Source organism: Vanessa atalanta, chromosome 11 (genome assembly GCF_905147765.1).
Source record: "Vanessa atalanta chromosome 11, ilVanAtal1.2, whole genome shotgun sequence".
NCBI classification, from domain to species: Eukaryota; Metazoa; Arthropoda; class Insecta; order Lepidoptera; family Nymphalidae; genus Vanessa; species Vanessa atalanta.
Window position 1 is genome coordinate 7,360,514 of NC_061881.1, and position 23,831 is coordinate 7,384,344.

Genomic DNA, 23,831 nt, shown 5'->3' on the forward strand with positions numbered 1-23,831 from the left:
CTTAGTGTTTTGCCCGTGAAAGAGCAATGGATACATATACAGTCATTGCTACTTACACATTTATAACATTAGTATAGATAAAATAGTGCTATCAATGTTGGAGCTTTATAATTATTTAATTGTCTAATGGAAGAATTGAAACAATCTCTTTTCAAGTATAGGCTATACTACGGTAGAATAGAAAGCCTTAAATGTTGTTTAATAAGAGAAAAAAGCCGAGATGGCCCAGTGGGTAGAACGCGTGCATCTTAACCGATAATTTCGGGTGTAAACCCACGCAGGCACCACTGAATTTTCATATGTGTGTAATTTGTATTTATAATTCATCGGTGGTAAAAAAAAACATCGTGAGGAAACCTGCATGTATTTAATTTAAACGAAATTCTGCCACATGTGTATTCCACCAATCCGCATTGAAGCAGCGTGGTGGAATATGCTCCAAACCTTCACCTCAAAGGAAGGAGGCCTTAGGCAAGCAGTGGGAAATTTACGGGCTGCTAATGTGTTGTTATGTTGTAAGGAATAAAAATTGTATTAAAAATTCCTCGTGAATAAAAACAACAATAAAAAATAACTTTAAATATATTCTTTAAGACCGTAAACAATAGAAGAAGAAACAGAAGGCAAGGTCGTCTCTTTAGAGGGGATAAGGCATTTCCTTGCGTGACTATTTCTGCCGAGTAAATGAACTTCGTTCCAAAATGTTATAGTATGTAAGGTTACTAAAAAAATCAATTAGTTATATTAATATCCGTGCACTGTAAAAAAAATCAATCAAAATGACAACTCCTACTTAAAGTTGAAATTTTCAAAAAATCCATTCAAAAGAAATAACTATACTAAATTTCAAGTACAGAAACTGTGGGTTTGATTGACTTGAAATTCATTCAATGTTAATTATTATTTAAATGTATTTACATTTAAATAATACATTAAAAGATTAACAATAATGTAATAAGATTAAAACTGTATTTTGTAAATGTCAAGAGTAATGAAGAAGGATTTATCCCTTAATTTATCGTAATAAAAAAAAACCGGTACAAAAATGATAATTTTTCACCTAATAAATATAAATTTCAAGCACTCAGTTGGGGCTTTAAAAAAATCGTCTTTTTGTTTACGACGCAATGAATTCCACATTTCAGGCACCTGCCCGAAACGGTGGGCGGTTCTTTGTTCCCGTGAATAATACTCGGCGCTCCGGCTTTTATCTGCGTAATGCTAACCACCTACCGGATATGTAGCACCACGCAATTCAATGAATGATATATGCGTCACGCTCTCGCATTTAGATACCTTAAATGTTCTTCTCGTTTGTTCCGAGCTTAGAAATGTATATATACAATTAAGCTACGTTTAAAATACAAATGCAATGAATGTGATGTGTTTATTTATGGGACTGACCAGTCAGATTATATATATTATTTTTATTTACTTGGTCCATCCTCTCATCAGATATTCTACCGCTAAACAGCAATACTGCCAGCCAGCAATTGTAACTACAGGTGTTGTTTATATATTATTTTAAAATGAAAAAAAAAGAAGTCAGTGTGGGCCACGTCTTCCAAGAAGACGACAAGCTCGAAGTCCAGTGAAGATCTGCTGATGTTCAGTAAAAATATAAAAACGCCAAAATTTATGAAAGTAAAATTTTAAAAAAGGCACGGGAAACTTCGAGCCTTGGATGTGTTAAATAATAATAAAAAAAAAACTTTCAAGAATGGTGGTGCATTGGTGGTATGTACAAAATGGTTGATATGCGCCGATGTCTATAGGCGGTGTTGACCAACCATCAGATTTGCTCGACCGCCTACCTATTCTATAAAAAAAAAATGTAAAATATGTATTAAATATTAATATTTGTATGTATTTTTATTGCTCCACCTACCAAAATTATGTTTTTATAATCTCTCTTACAAAGGTTGGGCCGTCTGGAATTGATGGCTAATTAGATGGCTAATTACTCATAAGTCCGTCCGTTGTGGTACATATCATATTTTTTCTTATTTTTTACCTACACATTTTCTGAATTATAAATATTTTCGTGTTGTATAATTAAGTAAATGCCCTACCTGATTATGTTCGGGTGATTTCAGCGAATTTTCTTTACTTATCGATCGCAACAGGGTTCAATAAACCAGCAAGGAACTTAAACAATCAATACACACAATATTTTTTTTCTCATCGAAATCGGGCAGAATATTTAGGTGTTCATGTACATGTACTACAGAATTATACTAATTATATGTATATACTAATTATACATGCGTTGCAAAACCTTTTAAATTTTTTTTGTAAGAAATTTTGCGATACGTCCAGCACATCCAATACATATATGGATGCTTATCATTTTTACTCAACTACATACAAATACAACTATAATGGCAGGATACATTTATAAAATCAATCGAATTTATATGTGAAGTATTATCTTTTTATGTAATATATAATGTGAAATTTTGTAGCGAGTCTGATGACCTTCAGCAAGTTTCGGACTTCGGAAACTCATCCCTCCCGTGGCAAGGTATTCTTCTCTATGATAAAATTATGCGGTTATATTTGATTTTGAATATCAAGAAATTTTTAAAAACTTTTATTGATAATGGTTATTACTTAAAACAGCGAATGAATTCGTCATTGATTTCGAGATAGTTGATTATGTATTTCATTTGAGAGCAAGAGTTACTACTGACTTTTTTGTTGCTTTTTTTCGATAATATCGATATTACGAACCGGTGTACCTGCGTCAATATAATCCCGTAACATGACATTATCGTTTATAAAAATATATTTGAATGAGAAATAATTTCATTTTATTTGCGCTAAAATTTGTATTACTGCTCAGTCTATTTCATGTTTAACCAATACGCTGACTTATATCTGTATAATTTAGTAAAACGAAATTGATAAACGCTGTTCCACCTGTCACCAATAAGCCGTGGTTCTTAATAATCCATTGTATTTGTTACGAGTGGTTTGTCAATTACCGTGACGGATCTGTCACAGAGGGATTTAGAAATTTTCAGATATATATCTGTTAAAGGAGTTTAGACTGTGGACAATAATTGTTTGAGTGGAATGAAATGAAAAAGGCTTGAAAGCAACTTTCTCTTTATGGGTTTGTTATGATGATTATTTATACACAAAGTCTATAAATATTCATATGATCTCGTTTTTGAAATAAATTTAACAAATATAACGACACGCTATATTCTAAGCCGACCCGAGCCCAGCGAAGCCAAATCCATGCCATACCAGTTGGTACTGGAACCGTCCGCGAAGGCTACTTGTGACTATTAGTGACGTCATATCCGATTATCCAGTGAGAGGAATTGAATACCCAAACAAGAGAGACTGTTGCCGATGGCAACCGAAGTAACAAAAAAGAAAAGCATAGCAACGGGTCGAGGAAGTATAACAGAGTTGTAAAAATATAAAAGATGAATAATTAAAAAAATATATAACATTGTAGTTGTATATAGCCTTTCGTTCCAAATAACAATATAACAAACTAAATTTAAAGCGTTTTCAGTATAAAATATAAAAACATCGTCTTCATTAAGATTTATAGCTCCTCATTACAGTTCTTAATTTGCAATTTCCTTAAATATTTCCATTACAAAGGTTATAATGATAAATTAAGACTCGCGAAATATTCCCAGAAACATCCCCTGAGTAAATGTTCGAGGTCACTATATAAAGCCTTTTCATTAATGTTTCCTAATTATAAATTATCGAACGGAATCTCGTATAATTACAATGTATTCAAATAAACAAAGTCTCATTATGAGTTTTTGTCCCATTAACGTTTATTTTGGTCTTATTTGTAATAATTTCCTCGTTCATATTGTACATGCATGCTAAAATGTATAAATAATATGCTCATATGAATCCATTCATAAATAACAGTCTCGCAACAAACTTCTGAATCATTCAAAAGCGTTACTTATGTTTATTCAGAAAATTTCTAAACTAACACATCTGACTCCGAAATTCATGCATCCTCTGTTACAGAATTCTTAATGAATTCAAAGTTTAAATTGCGGCCTTAAGCTACAACTCATCAGCGACAGCGTTTAAAAGTTACGGAAAATGGCAGTTTACGTTCTAAGCTTTGTAAAGCTTTCATTGAAATATTTTAGGTAATTATTCTCACCGGCATCGACTTCAAACAGTTTGTTTCAGTACAAACAAAACTTTTGAATAAAAACTTACATTATTTATAAATTAATTTTCTGTTGAAATCATCGGAATAATATTCAATAAAAATTATATATATCGAATAATTTTCAAGTTATTGAGTACTTAAAAAAATTATAAATTATGAAAGTCTAACGTGCGAGGCTTTACAAGACATTTGAAAAAAAAATATCATACAAAACCTGTCTCTCATATGGGACTCAGTCTAGCAATTTTGAGAACTGTGAATATGCATTGAGAAAACATACGCGTCAAACGTATAGCCTACTCTTTGATTGAAATCGGTGATAAATAATGCATTCACATTTTTAAATTATTTATTAATAACTTTTTAATAAAATAAATAGTTATAATTTAGTCAAAATATAAATTACATAAGTTATACAAATGACGTTTTGTATGATATGCTTGTATTTGATTGATTATTTATAAAAATAAAAAATAAAAAAGCACGTAAAATATTCTAGTATGACTTTACTGAATCTATATATTACACATGTATACATATAGTAGACGAATGTTTGAGTTACGTCAGGAATGTTTTATTATAATACTAAATAAAAACCCGGCATCGCTTGGATCAAATAAATAAATATAAATGTACTGACTACCGTTATACTACTGCGCGAAATTATTATTTTGTGAACGCACCCGTAAACGTCAAACATGGCCGCCCGTTGAACTGTCATGTCATTGAATTTCATGGGTTTAATATCGAAATATCTCGAATACATGTTGTCGACTAAAAACCATTATTTTTTAGCGATCTATAATTCGATTCGATGGGGTCTATCGTAGATCTGTACGAAATTTTTAATACGTATGTTTCATATAAAATACATAAGCTTGACCGTAAAATTTTCTGTTGTTGCGTTGAAAGAAGTGTCACTTGTAAAAAAACGTATTATTTTTAAAGTCAAAAAATTGCCACGCTTACTGACATGTCACGTAAAAGTTTTGTCACGCAGATAATCTATTCTATTTTCAGAACTAAAACTAAAGTCAAATCCGCCTAAGCTACGAGAGTATTCAACGTCCCGTCCGGTGAAACAAAAGGAGGTATGCAAGAAGATTTATGAACAATTCATAGCCCAACGATATGCGCTATCCATTCAAATTTTCTCTGAAATACGAGTTTGCAGTTTCTGCTAGAAACTGCGCAAATAAGTTGTTCTATTTTTGAAAAAAAAAAGATAAAAATATTGAACATAATATTATTTTGACATAAAAGTTACACGAGAGAATAACAGGTTAATGAGTTTTGACTATAAACAGGAATAAATTAATTTATAAAAAACATTAAACAAATCTGGAAAAATATTCGATTAAATGGGTAAACTGAACTTTTTGTATTTGCGGTCTAATAACTGCTAGTATTTTAGTAAACTACATGTACATGATATATTTTATCTACGATAGACACCGTATATTCATCGGTGTAGTTTGATATAGGTTAGAGGATATCTTCCACCCGATGGTAAGTGGTCATCACCGAAACATAAACATTGGCGATGTAAGAAATATTAACATTTCCTTGCATCGCTAATACGCAACCAACCTTGGGAACTAAGGTGTTATGTGCCTTGTGTATTTATTTACACTGGCCTATTCAGTCTTTAAACCAGAAGGCAACAAAACTAATTATTGCTGCTTGGCTATAAAATATCTGATGTGTGGGTAGTACCTGCCTAGACTGGCTTGTACTATGTCCTCTGAAATGTAAATAGTTTTTCAGATTACTATTTACATGTTTAAATAGCAACAGTTAAATTCACTCGATTTATTTGCTTGTAACAGACATGGAATTCTCGCTTATCACGTCATTAGTCTAAATCGTATGCGAAGCTCGCCGCATCTCAAAGTTTAAGTATACAAGTTTAGTACTTTTTTTCAGTTAATCATCCAAAACACAAACGTCTCATTTAAAAGTGATGATAAACTATACAAATAAACATTCTGCATGGGTTATAATTGTAACTAAATGTAAATGAAATTTGATTTAGTAGTTTCAAAAATATTAAAATATATTTCTACATTGTTTGCTTTTGTTTTCAATACTTTTGCGTCGCATATTGTACCTTCTTTAATCTTTTTATGTATCACAATATTAAAAATGTATGCGTGTGTGTTATTGTGTGTATTTTATTAGGAATGTATGATGAAACGAAACGGGGTTGGGTAGCTTATAAAAATATTACGATATTGTGATTCATATGGCAACCGTATCGCACCGCGCAGCCCTGCTGCTGACTCAAATAACACTCTTGAACATGCATGCAGCCAAAATTATCATGGTCAGCTTTGTCATTCAAGAATTATTTTTAAAACTCGGGACAAAATAACAAGACTTTATTAATAACTTTAAAACTTGTATTACGATTTATAAAGAATTTATTTACTATTGCAAAACTGAATAGAATTTGAAATACCTGAAAAACTTACCAAGCCAATCGCAAAATAAATATAAAACATTTCTTATTTAGAATAGTTTATACGTAATTGGTTTTAAGCGTAATACTACGTTCGTAAAATAACGCTGACTTTTAATTTATATAGCAAATAATGTTTTGGCATTAAACGTAACTTTCAAATTATTTATTTAAGAGTAAATTGATTTTGCACTTCCAGTTGTTTACCCATTAAAGTTTGTTGTCACAAACATTCCGGACAATGTGACTATTCAAACACTGGGATAAAAGGGTCTTGTTAACGCCTCGACGCCAGAAGGCCTTTTTGTTATAACTGAATAGTCTGCAAGGGAATTCAAAATTCCTTTTGCTAACAAAGTCCTTTTACGTCTATTAATAAATTAAATACAAGTTCGTCACCGATGAAATTTACGCTATGATAGTATTATCTGATTTTAATATGTATGCTACGGCTAGTTAGTTCAAGTATTGCGCTTCGGTTTACCTTAAAAATCTGGTATATCTATGGTATGGTATTTGTATATGAACGCGGCATTTCGCCGTGAATATTTAATGCATACCTTTTCCTTCCCGAAAATACTTTCTTGCGGCATCCGAAACACTATTCGGTAGACTACGTTGGCTGAATAAAAATTCTTCTATAGAAAACATATGTTATCCTTCAATATAAAAATGCCTTCCTATCGAGGAAGGCTTTTAGTGGAATCACGGTATTGCGTGCTCCGTATAATAAACATAGAGTAGCCATTTACTATGTATTATAATATAAAAAGGTGTTTAGTATTGTAAGTCATTAGTATACGAAAATAGCTTATAACCTGGTTTATTTCGTGTTTTATTTAAAGTAATTTTTATTGAAAATTAAAAACAAAATAATGCAACTATATATATATAATAAGGTAGCAAAGATCGTTAGAACATATGGATGGTAGACGATGATTGCGGTTTAAATCTGAATAAAAACACAAACTTTCATTTAATTTATAGAGTTTATAATGTCTATGGTGATGGCCACCATCAGATGGCCTATTTGCCTATCTATTTCATAAAAAAGTCACGATAAGCGTCTATTTGATGATATTCCTTCGATTTTGATTCAAACGAATTTAATATAAGCAGACCGTAAAACGAAATATGATATTTCTTTTTGCGTTCCGATTCAGTTCATTAAATGCAAACTGGAAGGAACTGATATTTCAAAGTTTGTTTTGACGAACGATAGCAAAATATTTTTCAACGGTTTCGATATTTAAATATCATTAAATAAAAATATACAATGATGAAATGCCTTTTAAAATTAATCATTGTTAAAATCAAATTATTTGTAAAATGAAATCAAATTTAATAAGTTAAAGATATTTCATTAACTAATATTTTATTACAACAGTCTGCTTGTAAATTAATAACGATAAATTTTGTTATAGACTGACAACCCTTATAAAATGATTATCTAATTTCTGCTTAAGAATTTGATATTTCCTAACACTTATTATATTTAAGAAATTTATAAATTAAAAAATTGTAATTAAAGAAAGAGTAGTAACATTAATTGTAACAATAGTATTGTTATTATTATATGTTATGGTCGAACGAATGATTAAAAAATATATCTTTTTTATTATTGTCTGAAATAGTTTAACAATGTCTTACTCAGCGGTAAGGCTTTGAGCAGTACAAATTTTCTGGTTTGAAGAGTAAATGATCCAGTGAATTTACAGTTACGAGGGACATAATATTTTCGATAAAGGTTGAAGCGTTGATGCAAGGAATGGTTAATATGTCATTGTTAATATTGATAGGTAACGGCAATTCATTGACTACTTACAATCAGATCAAGTTCGCTTTTAATTAAAAAAATATAACTGTTTTCTTCTTTCGTATGTCAAATCAACGATGACAGAAAGAGAAAAACGACTTAGCTAAAACCCTGCTAAAGAAAGTTTATAAGTAAGTGTAAATATATCTTATAAAATCACGATTCTGTCATTATGCAAGCAAAAACTATTCATAATAAGTTATCATGAAATATGTTATTTTGGTGTCAATACAAGTGTTAAAGTTTCGTCCAAATAGAGTTTTCATTGTCCTCTCGCTGGATTAATGCGTGAACTTCTCAAAGGGTTATCTAAGTTTTGGGCGCCCGATCTTATTAATTACTTAAGTTGAGAGGAAATCGATATCAATTAATTACGAAGATAAACTTGCATTTTACTATATAATACAGTTACATACGGTTGGTTATAAACTATTAAACATTTTACGTAACTCGAGATCATAATGTTTTTGTCAAATTTGATTCAATTAATCGTTTAATTATTTATTTTACAGATGAATGCTATTATTTTGTTTGGCGATGGTTAAACGATAATGGTAAATTGAAAATAGATAAATTATCTGTGTGACAAAGATACAATTGCTAGTCAATTAATATTATTGTATAACATTTAAATAAACTTATGTTTTAATTTGACGACCTCCGTGGTCGAGTATTGTGTACACCGGTTTTCATGGGTACGCCACTCCGAGGTCCCGGGCTCGATTCCTGGCCGAGTCGATGTAGAAAAAGTTCATTAGTTTTCTATGTTGTCTTGGGTTTGGGTGTATGTAATACCGTCGTTGCTTCTGATTTTCCATAACACAAGTGCTTTAACAACTTACATTGGGATGAAAGCAATATATGTGATGTTGTTCAATATTTATTTATTTTATTTTAATTATACTTAATTAATAAAGTTACAGCAATTAAAATGTCCCATTAGTGAGCTAATGCCAACACCACCAATACCACATTAATCCAGACGCGCAGATTTCCTTCTGATGTTTCTTTCATCACCGAATACAAGATCAATTATACGTACAAATGAAAAACATGAGAACTCAGTGATGTTTGCCCGGATCTGAAACCGCAATTTTAATTTCGGATCCACTTATCTTGTCGATTAAAATATTAATTTTAATTACAATAATTTTCTTAATAATAATTAAGTATTTAACGTGTCTTAGGTTTATTTAATATAATACAATATTCTCTCCAGAGACTCAAAGCTGAGAAGCGGGATGCACTGATCCTTATGATCGCGTGATCCACTCCTATCAGTGTCTGCGGTCGAAGCTTCACGCATGTAAAGTTTTATTACGTTTAATGTGGCTTGTTGTTTCTTGTTAAGGTTCAAGTAAAGTTTCTTTTGTTATTTACAGGCCTAACAACGTCATTTGAAATACAGTAAAGGCATCTAGTTTTATTTGAACTGTTTAGGGTTACTATAAAGAAATATTTAAAGAGCTGAAGTATTAAACACTTATTATCATTAGCAGGTGATCTATTTGCCCATCTGTTTGTAAAACAATTGAAAAATAATTGTTTAATTTATAGTACGTAATCTGCATAAGTCATAGAACCCCAATGGATAAACATCGTTTGATTAGGTTATACAACCCAGGTAATTCGGTTTCCTAAGATTTCGAATATTTTCCTAGTGAAAAACAAATGCTTAAAGCGTGTAAAGCGCAACCGAAGCAGCACCGGACTTTCATATGCTTAATTTGTCTGATTCATTTTATTCAACACTGTTATATGGCGAAGGAAATATGCACCATGAAATTTTACCACGTGTAAATCCATCGACGCGTATTAGAGCAGCGAGGTGAAATAATCATAAAACTACTCCTCAAGAGAAGATGAGGCTTCAGTTCAGCCTAGTGAATCATTTCCAGGCTATAACTATTTTAACCATATGGCAAGTGAGAATAGTAAGCCATAATCGTGTCGATTTCAATGAAATATAATTGTGTCCTGTGGTTATCGTGTGACACGTGTGTCAAAATGTTTGTATCAAGCCACATACGATATGGCTACAAAACGTGCGAACTATACTTCTGTATGATTCGCTCGTGTGGCAAACCCTGTTCACAGTGATAATTGAATAAAAAATTACTATTGGAATAATATATTTTTACTTCTTTTTGTAGCAACTCATATCTCACGCTGCATATATTGAAGTGATTTTTATTATCCAAAAAATAATAATGAATTTGTTCCGTTCGCGATTACAAACTGAATCTTCGAGTAATAGTGCAAAAATATTTATTTAAAATATAGCACCTCGTTTTATTGTTGCTATTGGTGACAGGTGTTTTAATTTTCGCTCAGAGGAATCGCGATCCAACAAGGAAATGTTGATAGCATTCTTGCCACCATTCACCGCTGAAATATAAGTAGTTAGTGTAATTTAAATTTTACATTCCCAATGTTTATTTAAAATATAGCACCTCGTTTTATTGTTGCTATTGGTGACAGGTGTTTTAATTTTCGCTCAGAGGAATTGTGATCCAACAAGGAAATGTTGATAGTATTCTTGCCACCGCTGAAATATAAGTAGTTAGTGTAATTTAAATTTTACATTCCCAATGTTAAAAAAATATATTTATAAAGTTCAGACTTACACACTTGTAGTTCAGGACTCCTTTCGGAATATTTTCCAAAGTAAAAAGTTACGTTACAATAGCGTCTCGATATTACTACGACTTTAACTTTAAGTCAAATTCAATACATTTTTCTTCAATTAAGATATATTTGATCTGATATTAAACACCTTATATAGAAATATTAGATGAATTTTGATTTATTTTCTTGCAAATGATTCAAACATTTTAAGCCTAATAATAATAAATAAGTATTGGACAACATCAGATACATTACTCTGATCCTAATGTAAGTAGCTAAAGCACTTGTGTTATGGAAAATCAAAAGTAACGACGGTACCAGAAACACCAACCTTACCTCGGAGTGGCGTACCCATGAAAACACTACTCGACTACGGATGTCGTAAATACTACTACTAAATACCAGATGATGGAATGTTAACTTGATTTCATAAATTAAATAAATACATATTTGCTGTTGTTATAGTACGCGAGATTGACTCGCACTTGACTGATGTTTTACTCAAGAAATTATATTATCCGTCATAATTACACGAGTAAGGAATAAAAAAAAACACTTAAAAATATGTTTCACTTCCTATTAGCTTTAAAAATTTTGCTCGATCATTCCTGCGTCATTAAAAGTGACGTATATATTAATTATGTACACGTTCGAAATATTTAGTTATTAACGTTGGCGTGAAAAATTAGTACACACGCAAGAAAACACTCCATACTTTCAACGGAATACCTTATTATACATGACATCGAGTGTAAAAATGATAAGCTGTCAAGATTAAAAGGTATAAATAATCGTTACAAATTAATCTTAACGGTGTATGCGAAAAGGCTCGCTATTGTGTTACATTATTTTTGCTATTCGCAGTAAAAATCTCATAATAAATTCAATTACAAAACAATGAATCAAACTTCATTAAAAAAATATGATAAGTTTTTTATTGGAATACATACAATAAACATTACGATAAAGTTCAAGTAATAACACTTTTTTTTTTAGATTTTCGTCAATGTATAAGTGCGCAATGTTTGTAAAAATATTTTTACACACAGGATGTGAGTTGGTGTTAATTATAATATTAAATGTTTATGAGTGTCATTAAATTATATTTTCGACAGGAAGACGAGGAAATGAATATACATATATACATCACCTAGAAAAGAAAAGCTTCAAGAAAAGAGCCTACACATTTATTCAAGGCCGGCAACGCACCTCCAAGCCCAACGTTGCAGGTATCCATAGGCGTTGGTAGTCACTTTCCATCAGTGTATCCACCTATATCACAAAAAATGAGACTAATCTCTGGTCATCGGCCTTCTTCGTCTCAGACCCTGGCTTTAGTATACCTAGGCCACTTAATACGCTACCTACAACATTTACGACATTATATATTTAAAGTGGTTCAATGACCCTTAGACCGATAAATAAAATAGCGACACACGGTGTTCCATCTTAGCAGTAGAACAAATAACGAATCGACACGAAGTTGTGGTATTTCACTTTATCTCTTCATAATTACCATCGGTCGAATTTTTATCCTTCGAATGCAATGCAAAATTACTCGGTCAGAAATGATAAATTCACAAATTATAGTGTAAATATGGAGCGCGTTTAATTTTTAATTAAATGTAAAGTATTTATTTGATTGGAAAAATAAAAATAAAAAATGTCTGAAGTAGTTAAGCTGCTTTTCCTGGATGTTGAACTCGGAATGATCTGTCAATAACTGAGAGATAAATCATAATTATAATTTGATATAATTGCTTTCGAGGAGAAGTCCGTAGCTGTTTTCTACACGCTGCTCCAATTGGATGTGTCTGATTTTTATCTGACACATGAACACGTCCTCTCGAAATTTTATCAACGATTGAAGTTAAGATTAATGAAGCTCTTTGTTGTAACCACTTTTACATCTCAGCTCTTTGAATTCATTTAATTATTTAAAAAATGTAAACATGTCATTTACAACTACTTATTTATGTTTGGCAAAGTTCACGAGGTATCCTCTGTTCAGTAGTACACAGTTTCCGAGTTCTGGTGTAGTGTATCCATTAATTACTCAAGTTGGAGACATCGATACTAATTGATAAGGTATTCGAGTTCATACTGTTTCTGTGACGATATCGCTGAACCATATCACATCAACAAATGTGTTTTGAAACCCATTACGGCAGACATTGTTCATTATTAATATTTAATTAATATGTAAATATAATTTTTTATCAGTAATAGGTATAGCCCTGTAATTAATGTTATACTTGTCGACTCTCAGGCAGAATATATTATATTTATAATTTATATACTAATGTCATTTTGTATTTTAAATGTAGAGTAATGTAGAGTAAGTTTCATGCCGGTTCTTCTCGGTAGAATCCACGGTCCGAACCGGTGGTAGCTTTACTTAATATAGTGCTATTTAAATAATTCTATATTTTGATTTTGATTAAATTACCCTATACAAAGTTGTTTATTTGTTTCAAACTAGTTTCCACCGATGGTTTGATCTCAGATCAATATAGACCTATGTCCATTTTTTAAAACGTGTGTGCAAAATTGTAGCAGCAGAGTAGTTATGAGGTTAAAGCGTAAACATACAAAGTCATTTTGCAATTCATGATATTGGTTAGGTTTAATATGAACATCGTACCGATTTGTAGTATAGGAATATTAAACAAACACCGCATTGGGAAATATTGACGTTATCTGAAACTAAAATAAATTTATTTAAAAACAATATTTTATACTAAATAAGAAAAACAGACTTCGTAACATTCGCAAATTTATTTTTTTAAAGTAATTTTAAAATAATTTATAATTATACCATAAAGAAGAAAATAAAGCGTCTAACATTATATTTAGCACATATGCAGTCTACTGGAGATTTATTTCCGAGGTTATAATTTAATAATCTGTACAGAATGAGAATTAAATACATTAATCATATGAAGTTGACGATACACAGGTACACGAAAATCAGCAATGTCTGATTTTCTCAATTTTCCGATGAACCATAGACGGAAATTCGAAATTCAACACGATAAGCGTGCTAAATTACACGCCAGAAGTACTCATTGGCTAATGCCAACGAGTACTTCTGTCGCAACGTTTACTGTGGCTCGTCTGAAAATGTTGTTTGGCGATTTCGTTTGTAATTTTAAAAACATATATAGCATTATGTATGTCTTTGTTTACTGATAATAATGAAATTCAATCGTCAAAGTCGAACATTTATAATAATATATGTAAAGAACATTGTATGCATTTCATTCGCGCACAAATATCATCTCATCATATTAAGTTGACCCATTATGAGTAAGTGTCTAGAATATACGAAAACTACGGAAACCTGCATGGGTTGGATGAAATTCTACCACATGTGTATCCACCATTAGTGCAGCGTTGTGAAATATATCTTTTTTTTAGAAACAGAGCAGATTGCCTTCATTAAAATTCATTGATAAAAATAAATGTTATATAATTTTTGAGATAAAAAGGAATGAAAACCAAGCTTCAAACTTTATGTTATTTGTACAAAACTATATTGTTAACCGAATAAATAATTATGAGACATAATATATATCGTAAAATTTACCGTTATTGTAACGGACTATACTATACTATTTAGATAAATACGTGAGAATGAATTATTGTTATTTTAATACATTTTTTTATACATAAAACATAACATCGGTCGCAGCGCCACCTACTGATTTCAATATAAGCCGTCCGTAAACTCAGTTAAGCACATATTGAAATTTAATCACAATTGGTCGAGTTGTTTTGGAGAGTTTTATGTAAACTCTCCAAACATGACAATCTATTTTAATCAGTAATTTGTTATGATTCGTATGTCATTTTATTTTCTGTACAATTGAAAATAAAACCCAAAGAAAATATATACGGAATAAATAATGTAATAGCATCACGATGCTCTAAATCGATTGGCTTGAATATAGTAGTTGTGCTTATAAACATACTTAGTAACACTTACATAAGCTTAGAAATGATTGTAACTGAGAAGACGCTATTGTAATAAACGCTCTTAACTACGATTCAAAATAACCAATCAAAATGCAAGACTTATAAACTAAATTGACTATTAAAAGTACGTTTATTTTTTTATGACTTTTTATCTCGTTTTCTTAAATATTTTTAGTCTCATTAAATAAAAGTATAGAAATGTAACTTTTACAAAGTTCAGACGAAACTAAAGTTGAAGAGACGAATAATAATTGATTGTGGACTCCGAGTTCGCCTTTGTTCGAGACATTTATTTATTCCGTAAAATAGGAGTAACATATATAAAAAAAACTGTCAAAAGCACTTTTGAATTGTTATTTTATAGAAATATATTAAACGTAAAGCTACCGGCTTGGAATGTAGATTTTACCGGAAACTCAGTAGTTCAACATCGTCTCTATCAATATATAGGTACAATGTAGGGTTGTGGAAGGCAGACGTAGACAAATACACTGTAAAAATTAAACATTACTTGCACTCTCAATGTTTCCAGACGTAAGAACAAAGAAGCGAAAAAATGTGATTAATTTAAAAGTATACGTGTGGGTGTCGTAAAACTTTTTGTTAAGCCCATTAATACCATCAAGCAATTAAGTACTTCAACCACATATTATATATAGTGCATTGAACCCAAAATAAAATAAGCGCAAGTAGGTAATACGGTAATGATAATGTTGATACTAAAATACGAAAACTTTGATTCATAATTTATACGAAATAAATTACTAAATCATAGGATTTTGAACAGACATGCGTATAAAAATATAATATTTACATAAATCATGTTTATGAATAAACAATCGAGTGGAAATCTTAATTATAGCTGAGCTAAGTGCAAGTGAGTTCCTAGTAACCATTTATGTATAAGGAGAACTAGCATTGTTGCGACTAAGTGATATTGAGGCCTTAAGCCAGCTCGCCTGAGTAAATAGCATTGATATTCCAGATATTCTACAACTAAGCTGCCAACTGTTATTGACACTTTAATACATTTATATCAGCTATAAGATTCACAAAATACAACTAAGGCATGCGTATTTTATAAAATTACAATATCGATGAATTGACGTGACAATGAAAATGTAACAATTTCATAATAATTAATACTGTAACACTAACTAAAAGTCGAAAAATAAATACAACTAAAGAACAAGAGACTACTGCAGATCCGGTAACGTTTACAGCACTAGTCAGTCCATTAAATAATTAGACTGAAGTATATTTACGTCTTAATTTAAATTTATTTTGCTATATTTATTCCAATATTGTTCAAATCCAAGAAATATCCCATTGGAAATGGCGTGAAAACTTGAAATCACGCAAGAAAGTACTCGAGTTTTATGTAACGTATACTGACGTTAAGTTTCAATTGAGTCATTAGACGTGGAAATCTAAATTATATACAAACAAAGTTGCCATGGTATTGGGTGCGGTGAGGTGACATAATTTTGCACGAAATAATATATTACGTAAAATAATACCCTGGAAGAAAAATTGTTGTGATAACCATACATTGGTTTCAAAATAATTTTTAATCGCATTTTTTTCATTTTAAATACTATTTTTTAGTTGATCAATGAAAAAATGAGTAATTGTATAAAACAAAACGATGTTATTGTATACAAAATAAAAAAGTCCTTATTATATGATTTAAGCAAAAATAATTTAAAATTAGAGTTTATTTAATACAGTAGGCATTATTCCTAGGTGTTCCTGAATTCAGGAATTACGGATCAACATGTCAAAAGTCACGCGTCACGACGCGGCGTGTCGTAGGTTCAATAAAGAGAACGTCACTCTGGCCATAAGCCATCACGCAGCATATTAACGCGGGAACTGACATTTCAATTATGTCACAAATTAAATCACTGAAAAGTATACCCTATACCTATACATATAAAGTTTACACCAAATGGAAATTTAAGCTTGTCAGAACGATCTGACAGGTATGAACCTGTATTTCTTGTTGGACAGTTTTACGAGAACATGGCCGAGAATAGCGTAATGAGACAGAGATGGCTCAAAACTATTTATTTGTCAGTTTTACTTGTCATGTAGATTATTAATGGTAAAATATCCTCAGAGGGCGCAGATAGTTTATTTTTTAAGCATTTTTCGAATAAACGAAACGCTCGTAACAGCCTGAAATGTCCCAATGCTAGCTAAATGCCTCCCGTCCTGTTAAAATAATCTATCTTATTGCTTTACTATCTGTATGCTTTAAAATAATTTGACTTGAACATCACGAGATATTTGCTTTCAAAATGAATATCAAATCCTTCGTTAATATAACTTATTATTAATATACGACTGCCATTTAAATTATTAATGAAGATAATAATGATAAGTGGAAAAGTATCTTATGATGAATACTCAATAAGCGCTAAAATTAGACGTCATGTATTGCATACGAGATTCTATTGCAATACTCAATGCAGCGAATTAACGTCACTCAATCATAATTTTAATCGTGCAAATAATTTCGCCAAGGATTGGCAAAGTGATATATGGATTTGGATCTTCCTAAATAGAGAAGTTATGTATCAATATGAATTCAATTATGACAAACGTGTTAGATAAAGTAAACTCAGTATATTCTTAAATTAAAAAAATAAATAAATAAGTAAATTTAGTATTAATTAAAGGAAAGACAATGAATGATCCAAATATTTGGAAAATGATTTAGCTAACTTTAATTATACCTAGTACCGATTTTCATTAAAAAAGATCAAATTATATGTTATCTCTAATAATGTTATCATAGTACACGATTGTATGAAAGTTATCGATACTTTGATAAATTAAAACTTCACTACGTACTTTCAGCAGAATAGGGAAAGTTAGAAATTTTCCTTTATCACCTCAAATTAAACTATACTGTAAGCGTATAATTATTTTAATACGTTCAAACTTCACGTGAAGTATGTTCACAAAACTGTTTCTCAAACTTTATACCATTCAAAGTCAAAGTGAATGTTTATTTCGAATTTTAGACATTTCGAAAATTACTCGCCGAACGGGCACCGTGCATCCTCGGTGTAGGAATTCGTAATGACTTCAAGTTTATATTGCGGTATCTTGTTGTAACTCATCAGCATTAATGGCTGTGTCGAATATGAAAGTTTCGTTAATTTCTTTATTTTAAACTAGCTGACGCTGTTTTTATTCTAATATTTATAAATATGTGTTTAATATAATTGTGGTTAAAATAAATAAGTTCAAAAATCTTAAGAATAACAATTCATTGCGACATTTTTCATAATATTTTGGTTCAATTTGAAAAGTGCGCAGAAAAATATCATCATAAATTTAATTTGTATCAAACGACTCATAAATTGTGTAATAAAAACTTCTTAAAACAGTCCAACAGGTAAAGATGAATTCTTAAAGCGGCGCTTGACTACAGCTTATGATATTTTTTTTACATTAGCAACCTGTAAATTTCCCCCTGCTGGGCTAAGACCTCCTCTTCCTTTGATGAGAAGGTTTGGAGCATATTTCACCACGCTGCTCCAATGCGGGTTGGTGGAATACACATGTCATAGAATTTCGTTGAAATTAGACACATGCAGGTTTCCTCACGATGTTTTCCTTCATCGCTGAGCACGAGATAAATTATAAAAACATGAAAATTCAGTGGTGCCTGCCTGGGCTTGAACCCGAAATCATCGCTTAAAATGCACGCGTACTAATCACTGGGCCATCTCGGCCCCCCTTTATAATATAATACATAGATATACCGAGGTAAATCAGTTTAGATGTTAGACAATTGATATCAAATATAAGCTGAGCGAGGTCGGATAAAAGCAATTATTGACACTGTAAAATTTAATAACTTTGATTACGTGGACTATTGTTGATACTAAGGAATGTTATGAAGTCACTACATCTTTCGTTTTTGAAGATATGTAGGTATTTATTGAATTTAAAGAAGACAACATACTTATACTTAAAAGCAATTTCAGATACACAATATTATACAGCAAAAGATAATCGTATATTAATCTAATTGCAATAGTTGAAAATTGATAATTTTTGAACAAAGAACTATAAATTTTGATGCAAGTATTCATAGCACGGACTCTCAGTAAAGTTCCAACTAGATACTCTGATTATATGACACTATAATCTGGTGCGAACTTCTTAAAACTTTTCTAGCTTTCGTAAGTTGCACGCGAAATGTTTTCACGCTGACATTAAAATACAAATATTATTCTTAAACTATTTACATATTCTTACAATATGCTTAAAGTGTCTTAACAATATATATCACCTTGCAACTTGAACATCTACGACCATCATCGTTATCTCATACAAGTTAGAAAGAGAGAGAGAGAGAGTATGGGAATCAGACGAGAAGAAATATGAGAGCGGTACAAAATATATCTTCTACATAAAAGTGAAATAGTACTCACTGATCAATCAAATATCTCAGAAACTTTAATACCTACAAACTTGAAATTTGGCAGGTAGGTTTCTAATAGTTTAGCCTGCTACGAAACGGATTTTACGAAACTCCGCCTCTAATGGGCTAAAACGGGGTTTGGAAGTTTGTGTTTTATAAATTTCGCGCGGTAAATCCGCAGTTTCAGGTAGTATACTTTAGTTCTTAAGCAATAAAAAAAGACTTAAAGGCTTACATTTCAATAAACACTAAAGTAATTGTATGTTTATATATCTTTCTATAATGTATCGTTACAAGCCACAGCACATTACTAAAGCCTCTACTAGAGACGTCGTAGTCAATAGACAAGAGTTAAACTTCTATCAAAATAAACTTTTCATTGTGTTTCAGCTGGATTAATACGTGAAGTTCACGAAGGGTAACCGAAGTTTTAGTCGCGTCCTATTAATTACTCAAGTTAAGGCAAGACCGATAATAATTAATTAAAGCCTCGAGTTTTGTGACAGCTTTAAAGAGCTGCCAAACGACTGATAGCACTCAGGCTTGTACCTCAAATAATATAGATATTTAACAATGAGCTTTCAAGTAATGCGATGTGATGATTAATTACTTTATTCCATACAAGTCAAATACTCTGATCTAAATTTCATTTCTCTCGCAGGTCAGTCTTACGCGTTATTTCTCTCCGGTTGTGAAACAGAAAACTTTAGAATTTAATCAATGTAATAATTTATTATACAATACTTAATTATTAAGCTCTGATATAAAAATATTCTTTTATTGTTAAGTCTTATTATATAAATTTTAATATGTCTTCGTTTATTATTAAATCTAAAATAATGTAATTAGTATAACAAAGAAAAATTTGTATAAGGAGAAACTCAAGGATATATAAATCAAAGTGCAAAGTATCCAAAAGGAATTACTCTTTGACTGCTCCGAACACGGTCGAAAATGTTTCCCTTTGAGGTTATTTGTACAGATGGCTTTTTTACATTACATCAAAAAAGTATAAATCAATATTTTTTAATATTATAAATGCGAAAGTAACTCTGTCTGTCTGTCTCGTTTTCACGCTAAAACTACTAAGCATGAAATTTTATTTATGGGCTACCGATTAAAAATGCGTTGATTCGCATTTAAGCGTTTCTGGATATTATACCCTAAGGGCTGAAATACATACATCTTACATTAACGTAATATTTGAAGTTTATTTGTAAATATATTCTTATTCTACGCGAGCGAAGCCGCGGGTAACAGCTAGTGCTTTAATAATTTTATCGCCAAATAATATATAAGTCCATTTCAATTATATTTCTTTCCACTTTAGCACACAATCGCCTTTACTTTTTATCACTGATCTTTAGTCTATACTTTAATATCCAAGCAACCCCTAGTATTACTAGTAAACATTATTTAATATTGGCTGCGTCCAATTATGATTTGAGTAAATTGTAAAGTGACAACTTTATAAATGAGCGCCATTATCTTTAATAATGACCCTACAAGAAGTTTAAACTACTCCTTACATTATACGTCACAAGTCGCTATCTCAGCATTTGATCTGTCAAAAGTCATAGACTTGTAAAAATATTTTACTTTCTCTTAAATTTTACAGTGCATTAGCCTTTGAAGGCCTTAGCCCAGCACTGCTGGGCTGCCTTTGAAGAGAAGTTTTGGAGCATATTCCACCACGCTGCTCCAATACGGCTTGGTGGAATACACATGTGGCAGAATTTCGTTGAAATTAGACACATGCAGGTTTCCTCACGAATTTTTCTCTTAATAATAACATGAAATGTTTCTCGTTTTGAAATATTCATTACATTCCCGTCTATTGATCAAAAAGGAACACCTGGGGCGCATTGAAATCATTCCTTTATCCTTCGAATTCGGCTTCGGCAATAAATACCGGATTACACCTCTTGAAACACAACATTTTGTGTGTATTTGCATAAGTTATTGCGAGCGCGTGAGTGTTGCAGGGAACAAATTTGATCAATCTCATACTTTTAAAAAATTCTCTTTGTAAAATCGCGTACTATTTGATCAAGTTTTAATATATAAGTAGGTATATATCATATAGTTAAGGTAAATTTAAATCTATGTTGGACATTAAACAACACAGTTGTTGATTATCTACGCCATCTGCTTTGAAGTAATCTTGAGCTTGCGTTCCTTAACGTTGGGTATCTTTGTTGTAAACATTTGAATATACCTCGTAGCAATAGCGCATGTACGTAATATTTTATACCTAAATTCTTTTACGCGCCTAACAGTAGAGTGAACTGCGAAATCGTCACGTAAGGAAAATGAGTTATGTTCTTTCCCCCTCTTTTCGTTTCGCTCTGTCTCTTTTTATTATATGTAGATTTAATATAAACTTATTTTTTGTTACTGCTTTAACTAGCATAGGATTTTTAATAACAATTTATTGATTGTGTCTGTTGTTCAATACATAATATATAACAAAGAGACTTCGTTTCATCCGGGTGTCAACCACACATCTATAAAAGTTTTTTTTCATATTTGTATTTAACATTTGTTCTTATCATAAATAAATACAAAATATAAACAGTTCTTCGACAAAACGCCTCATTTAGCAAACATCTAACTTTCCACAAGCCGCTTAAAATTAGTGTATAGTTTATTTTGATATGGATTTAAGATTAACTTTTCAAACTCGAGCAAGCAACACTACGTATTCACGTCCTGAATTTATAAAAAAAAAAAAACTAGTAATGAAACGTGCACGTAATATGTAAATGAGAAAAACTGTTTATATTATATACTAGGCTAAATAATTGTTATTTCTGGAAACGAATTAGGATGATTTTAATAATCTGTTACTAAAAAACCGTTGAGCATTTTGGTTCGTTTTCAAATTTGATTATTAACCAATCTAGGTTATATGTTATCTGGCTGTTGGGCCTTTTTTGATATGATCTTCAGTACGAGTTAGAGCTAACATAATTATAAAATACGTGGTAAATTTATTTATTTACCAGCAATTAAATGGCTGATGTTAAAATATTGATAATGTACTTAATTTGACGTATTATAATATGTGACTATATTCCTCCCAATTGTTATCGAAATTGTAGAAAAGTATTTAAGAACATTCGTTATGTTAAGAATGTTTGTTATATTCGTATATATGACGCAATGAAGAATAGAACGAGCATACGTAGAGCTTAGCAATCCTGATCGAGCTAGTGGTCGTATACTCAAGGTCACTCGCAAATGAACGTTAATTTGATTTATTTTTATTCGTTGTTGATTTGTAACAGTTAGGTCGTGCGAATTAATTTACGCTGGTTCCACCTGTTCTGATATCTTCGAAAATCAGTTATTCGGTTTGTTTTTATAAGTTCTGAACGAAATAAATTTAATTTACATACATACATTAGCAGCCTGTAAATTTCCCACTGCTGGGCTAAGGCCTCCTCTCCCTTTGGGGAGAAGGTATGGAATATATTCCACCTCGCTGCTCCAATACGGGTTTGTGGAAAAGGCAGAATTTCGTTGAAATTAGTCACATGCAGTTTTCCTCACAATGTTTTACTTCACCGCTGAGCACGAGATGAATTATAAACACATGAAAACTCAGCGGTGCTTACCTAGGTTTGAAACCGCAGTTACCGGTTAAGGTGCACGCGTTCTAACCACCGGGCCATCTCGGCTCTTATATGTACATATATGTATATGATTTTTTTTAAATGTTTAATAAAATATATAATACGAATGACCATTACTGCCACATCAATAACGTTTCTCTTATTTAAAGCTTTCATTTCTATTTATCTGTTTATTTGTATCTTCCGCATTGATTTGTTTTAGATACGAGGGGTATATAAAACGAAGACTGCATTACTTTGTTACTGCCAACTGCCAGAGACGTCTCTAGAGATGCATCTGATATTCGCTCTTAGATGTTTTGATCTTTCCTTTCAATCTTCGATTACATAGAATTCAAATATTACAATGATTTTTTAAATGAATTTAGTATTCAATTGCCTTTTTGGAATTAAATGTACAAGAAACTGACGAAATATTATGGGATTATTCCATATATATATACGCTTATGACTTATTTGTTGTAAGTATGAAGTATGAGATAAATCATAAGTTTTCGGGTTTTTGATAAGACAATCTATTCTTACAGGTACAAACTTTATTTACTTCACATATCTGTTATAAACACACACAGACACATATATATATTTCGGTTTTGTTTTTTATATACTTACCTACAATGTAGGTTATTACAAAACAGTTTTTTTTCAAGTTTCTTTTCAGAGAAACAAAATAATCGTAGCAATATTTTAACAATGGA

General features: G+C 31.1%; 1 protein-coding gene across 1 annotated transcript in view; it reads left to right on the top strand.

The window, feature by feature from the left end:
- Positions 1 to 5,230: 5,230 nt before the first annotated feature.
- LOC125067219 (protein toll-like) overlaps positions 5,231 to 23,831 on the top strand; it is a 45,740-nt gene continuing 27,139 nt past the window's right edge. Inside the window, exon 1 of the mRNA XM_047675682.1 lies at positions 5,231 to 5,259. The gene's annotated coding sequence lies outside the window, so the exon portion shown is untranslated. The remainder of the gene's footprint in view (positions 5,260 to 23,831) is intronic.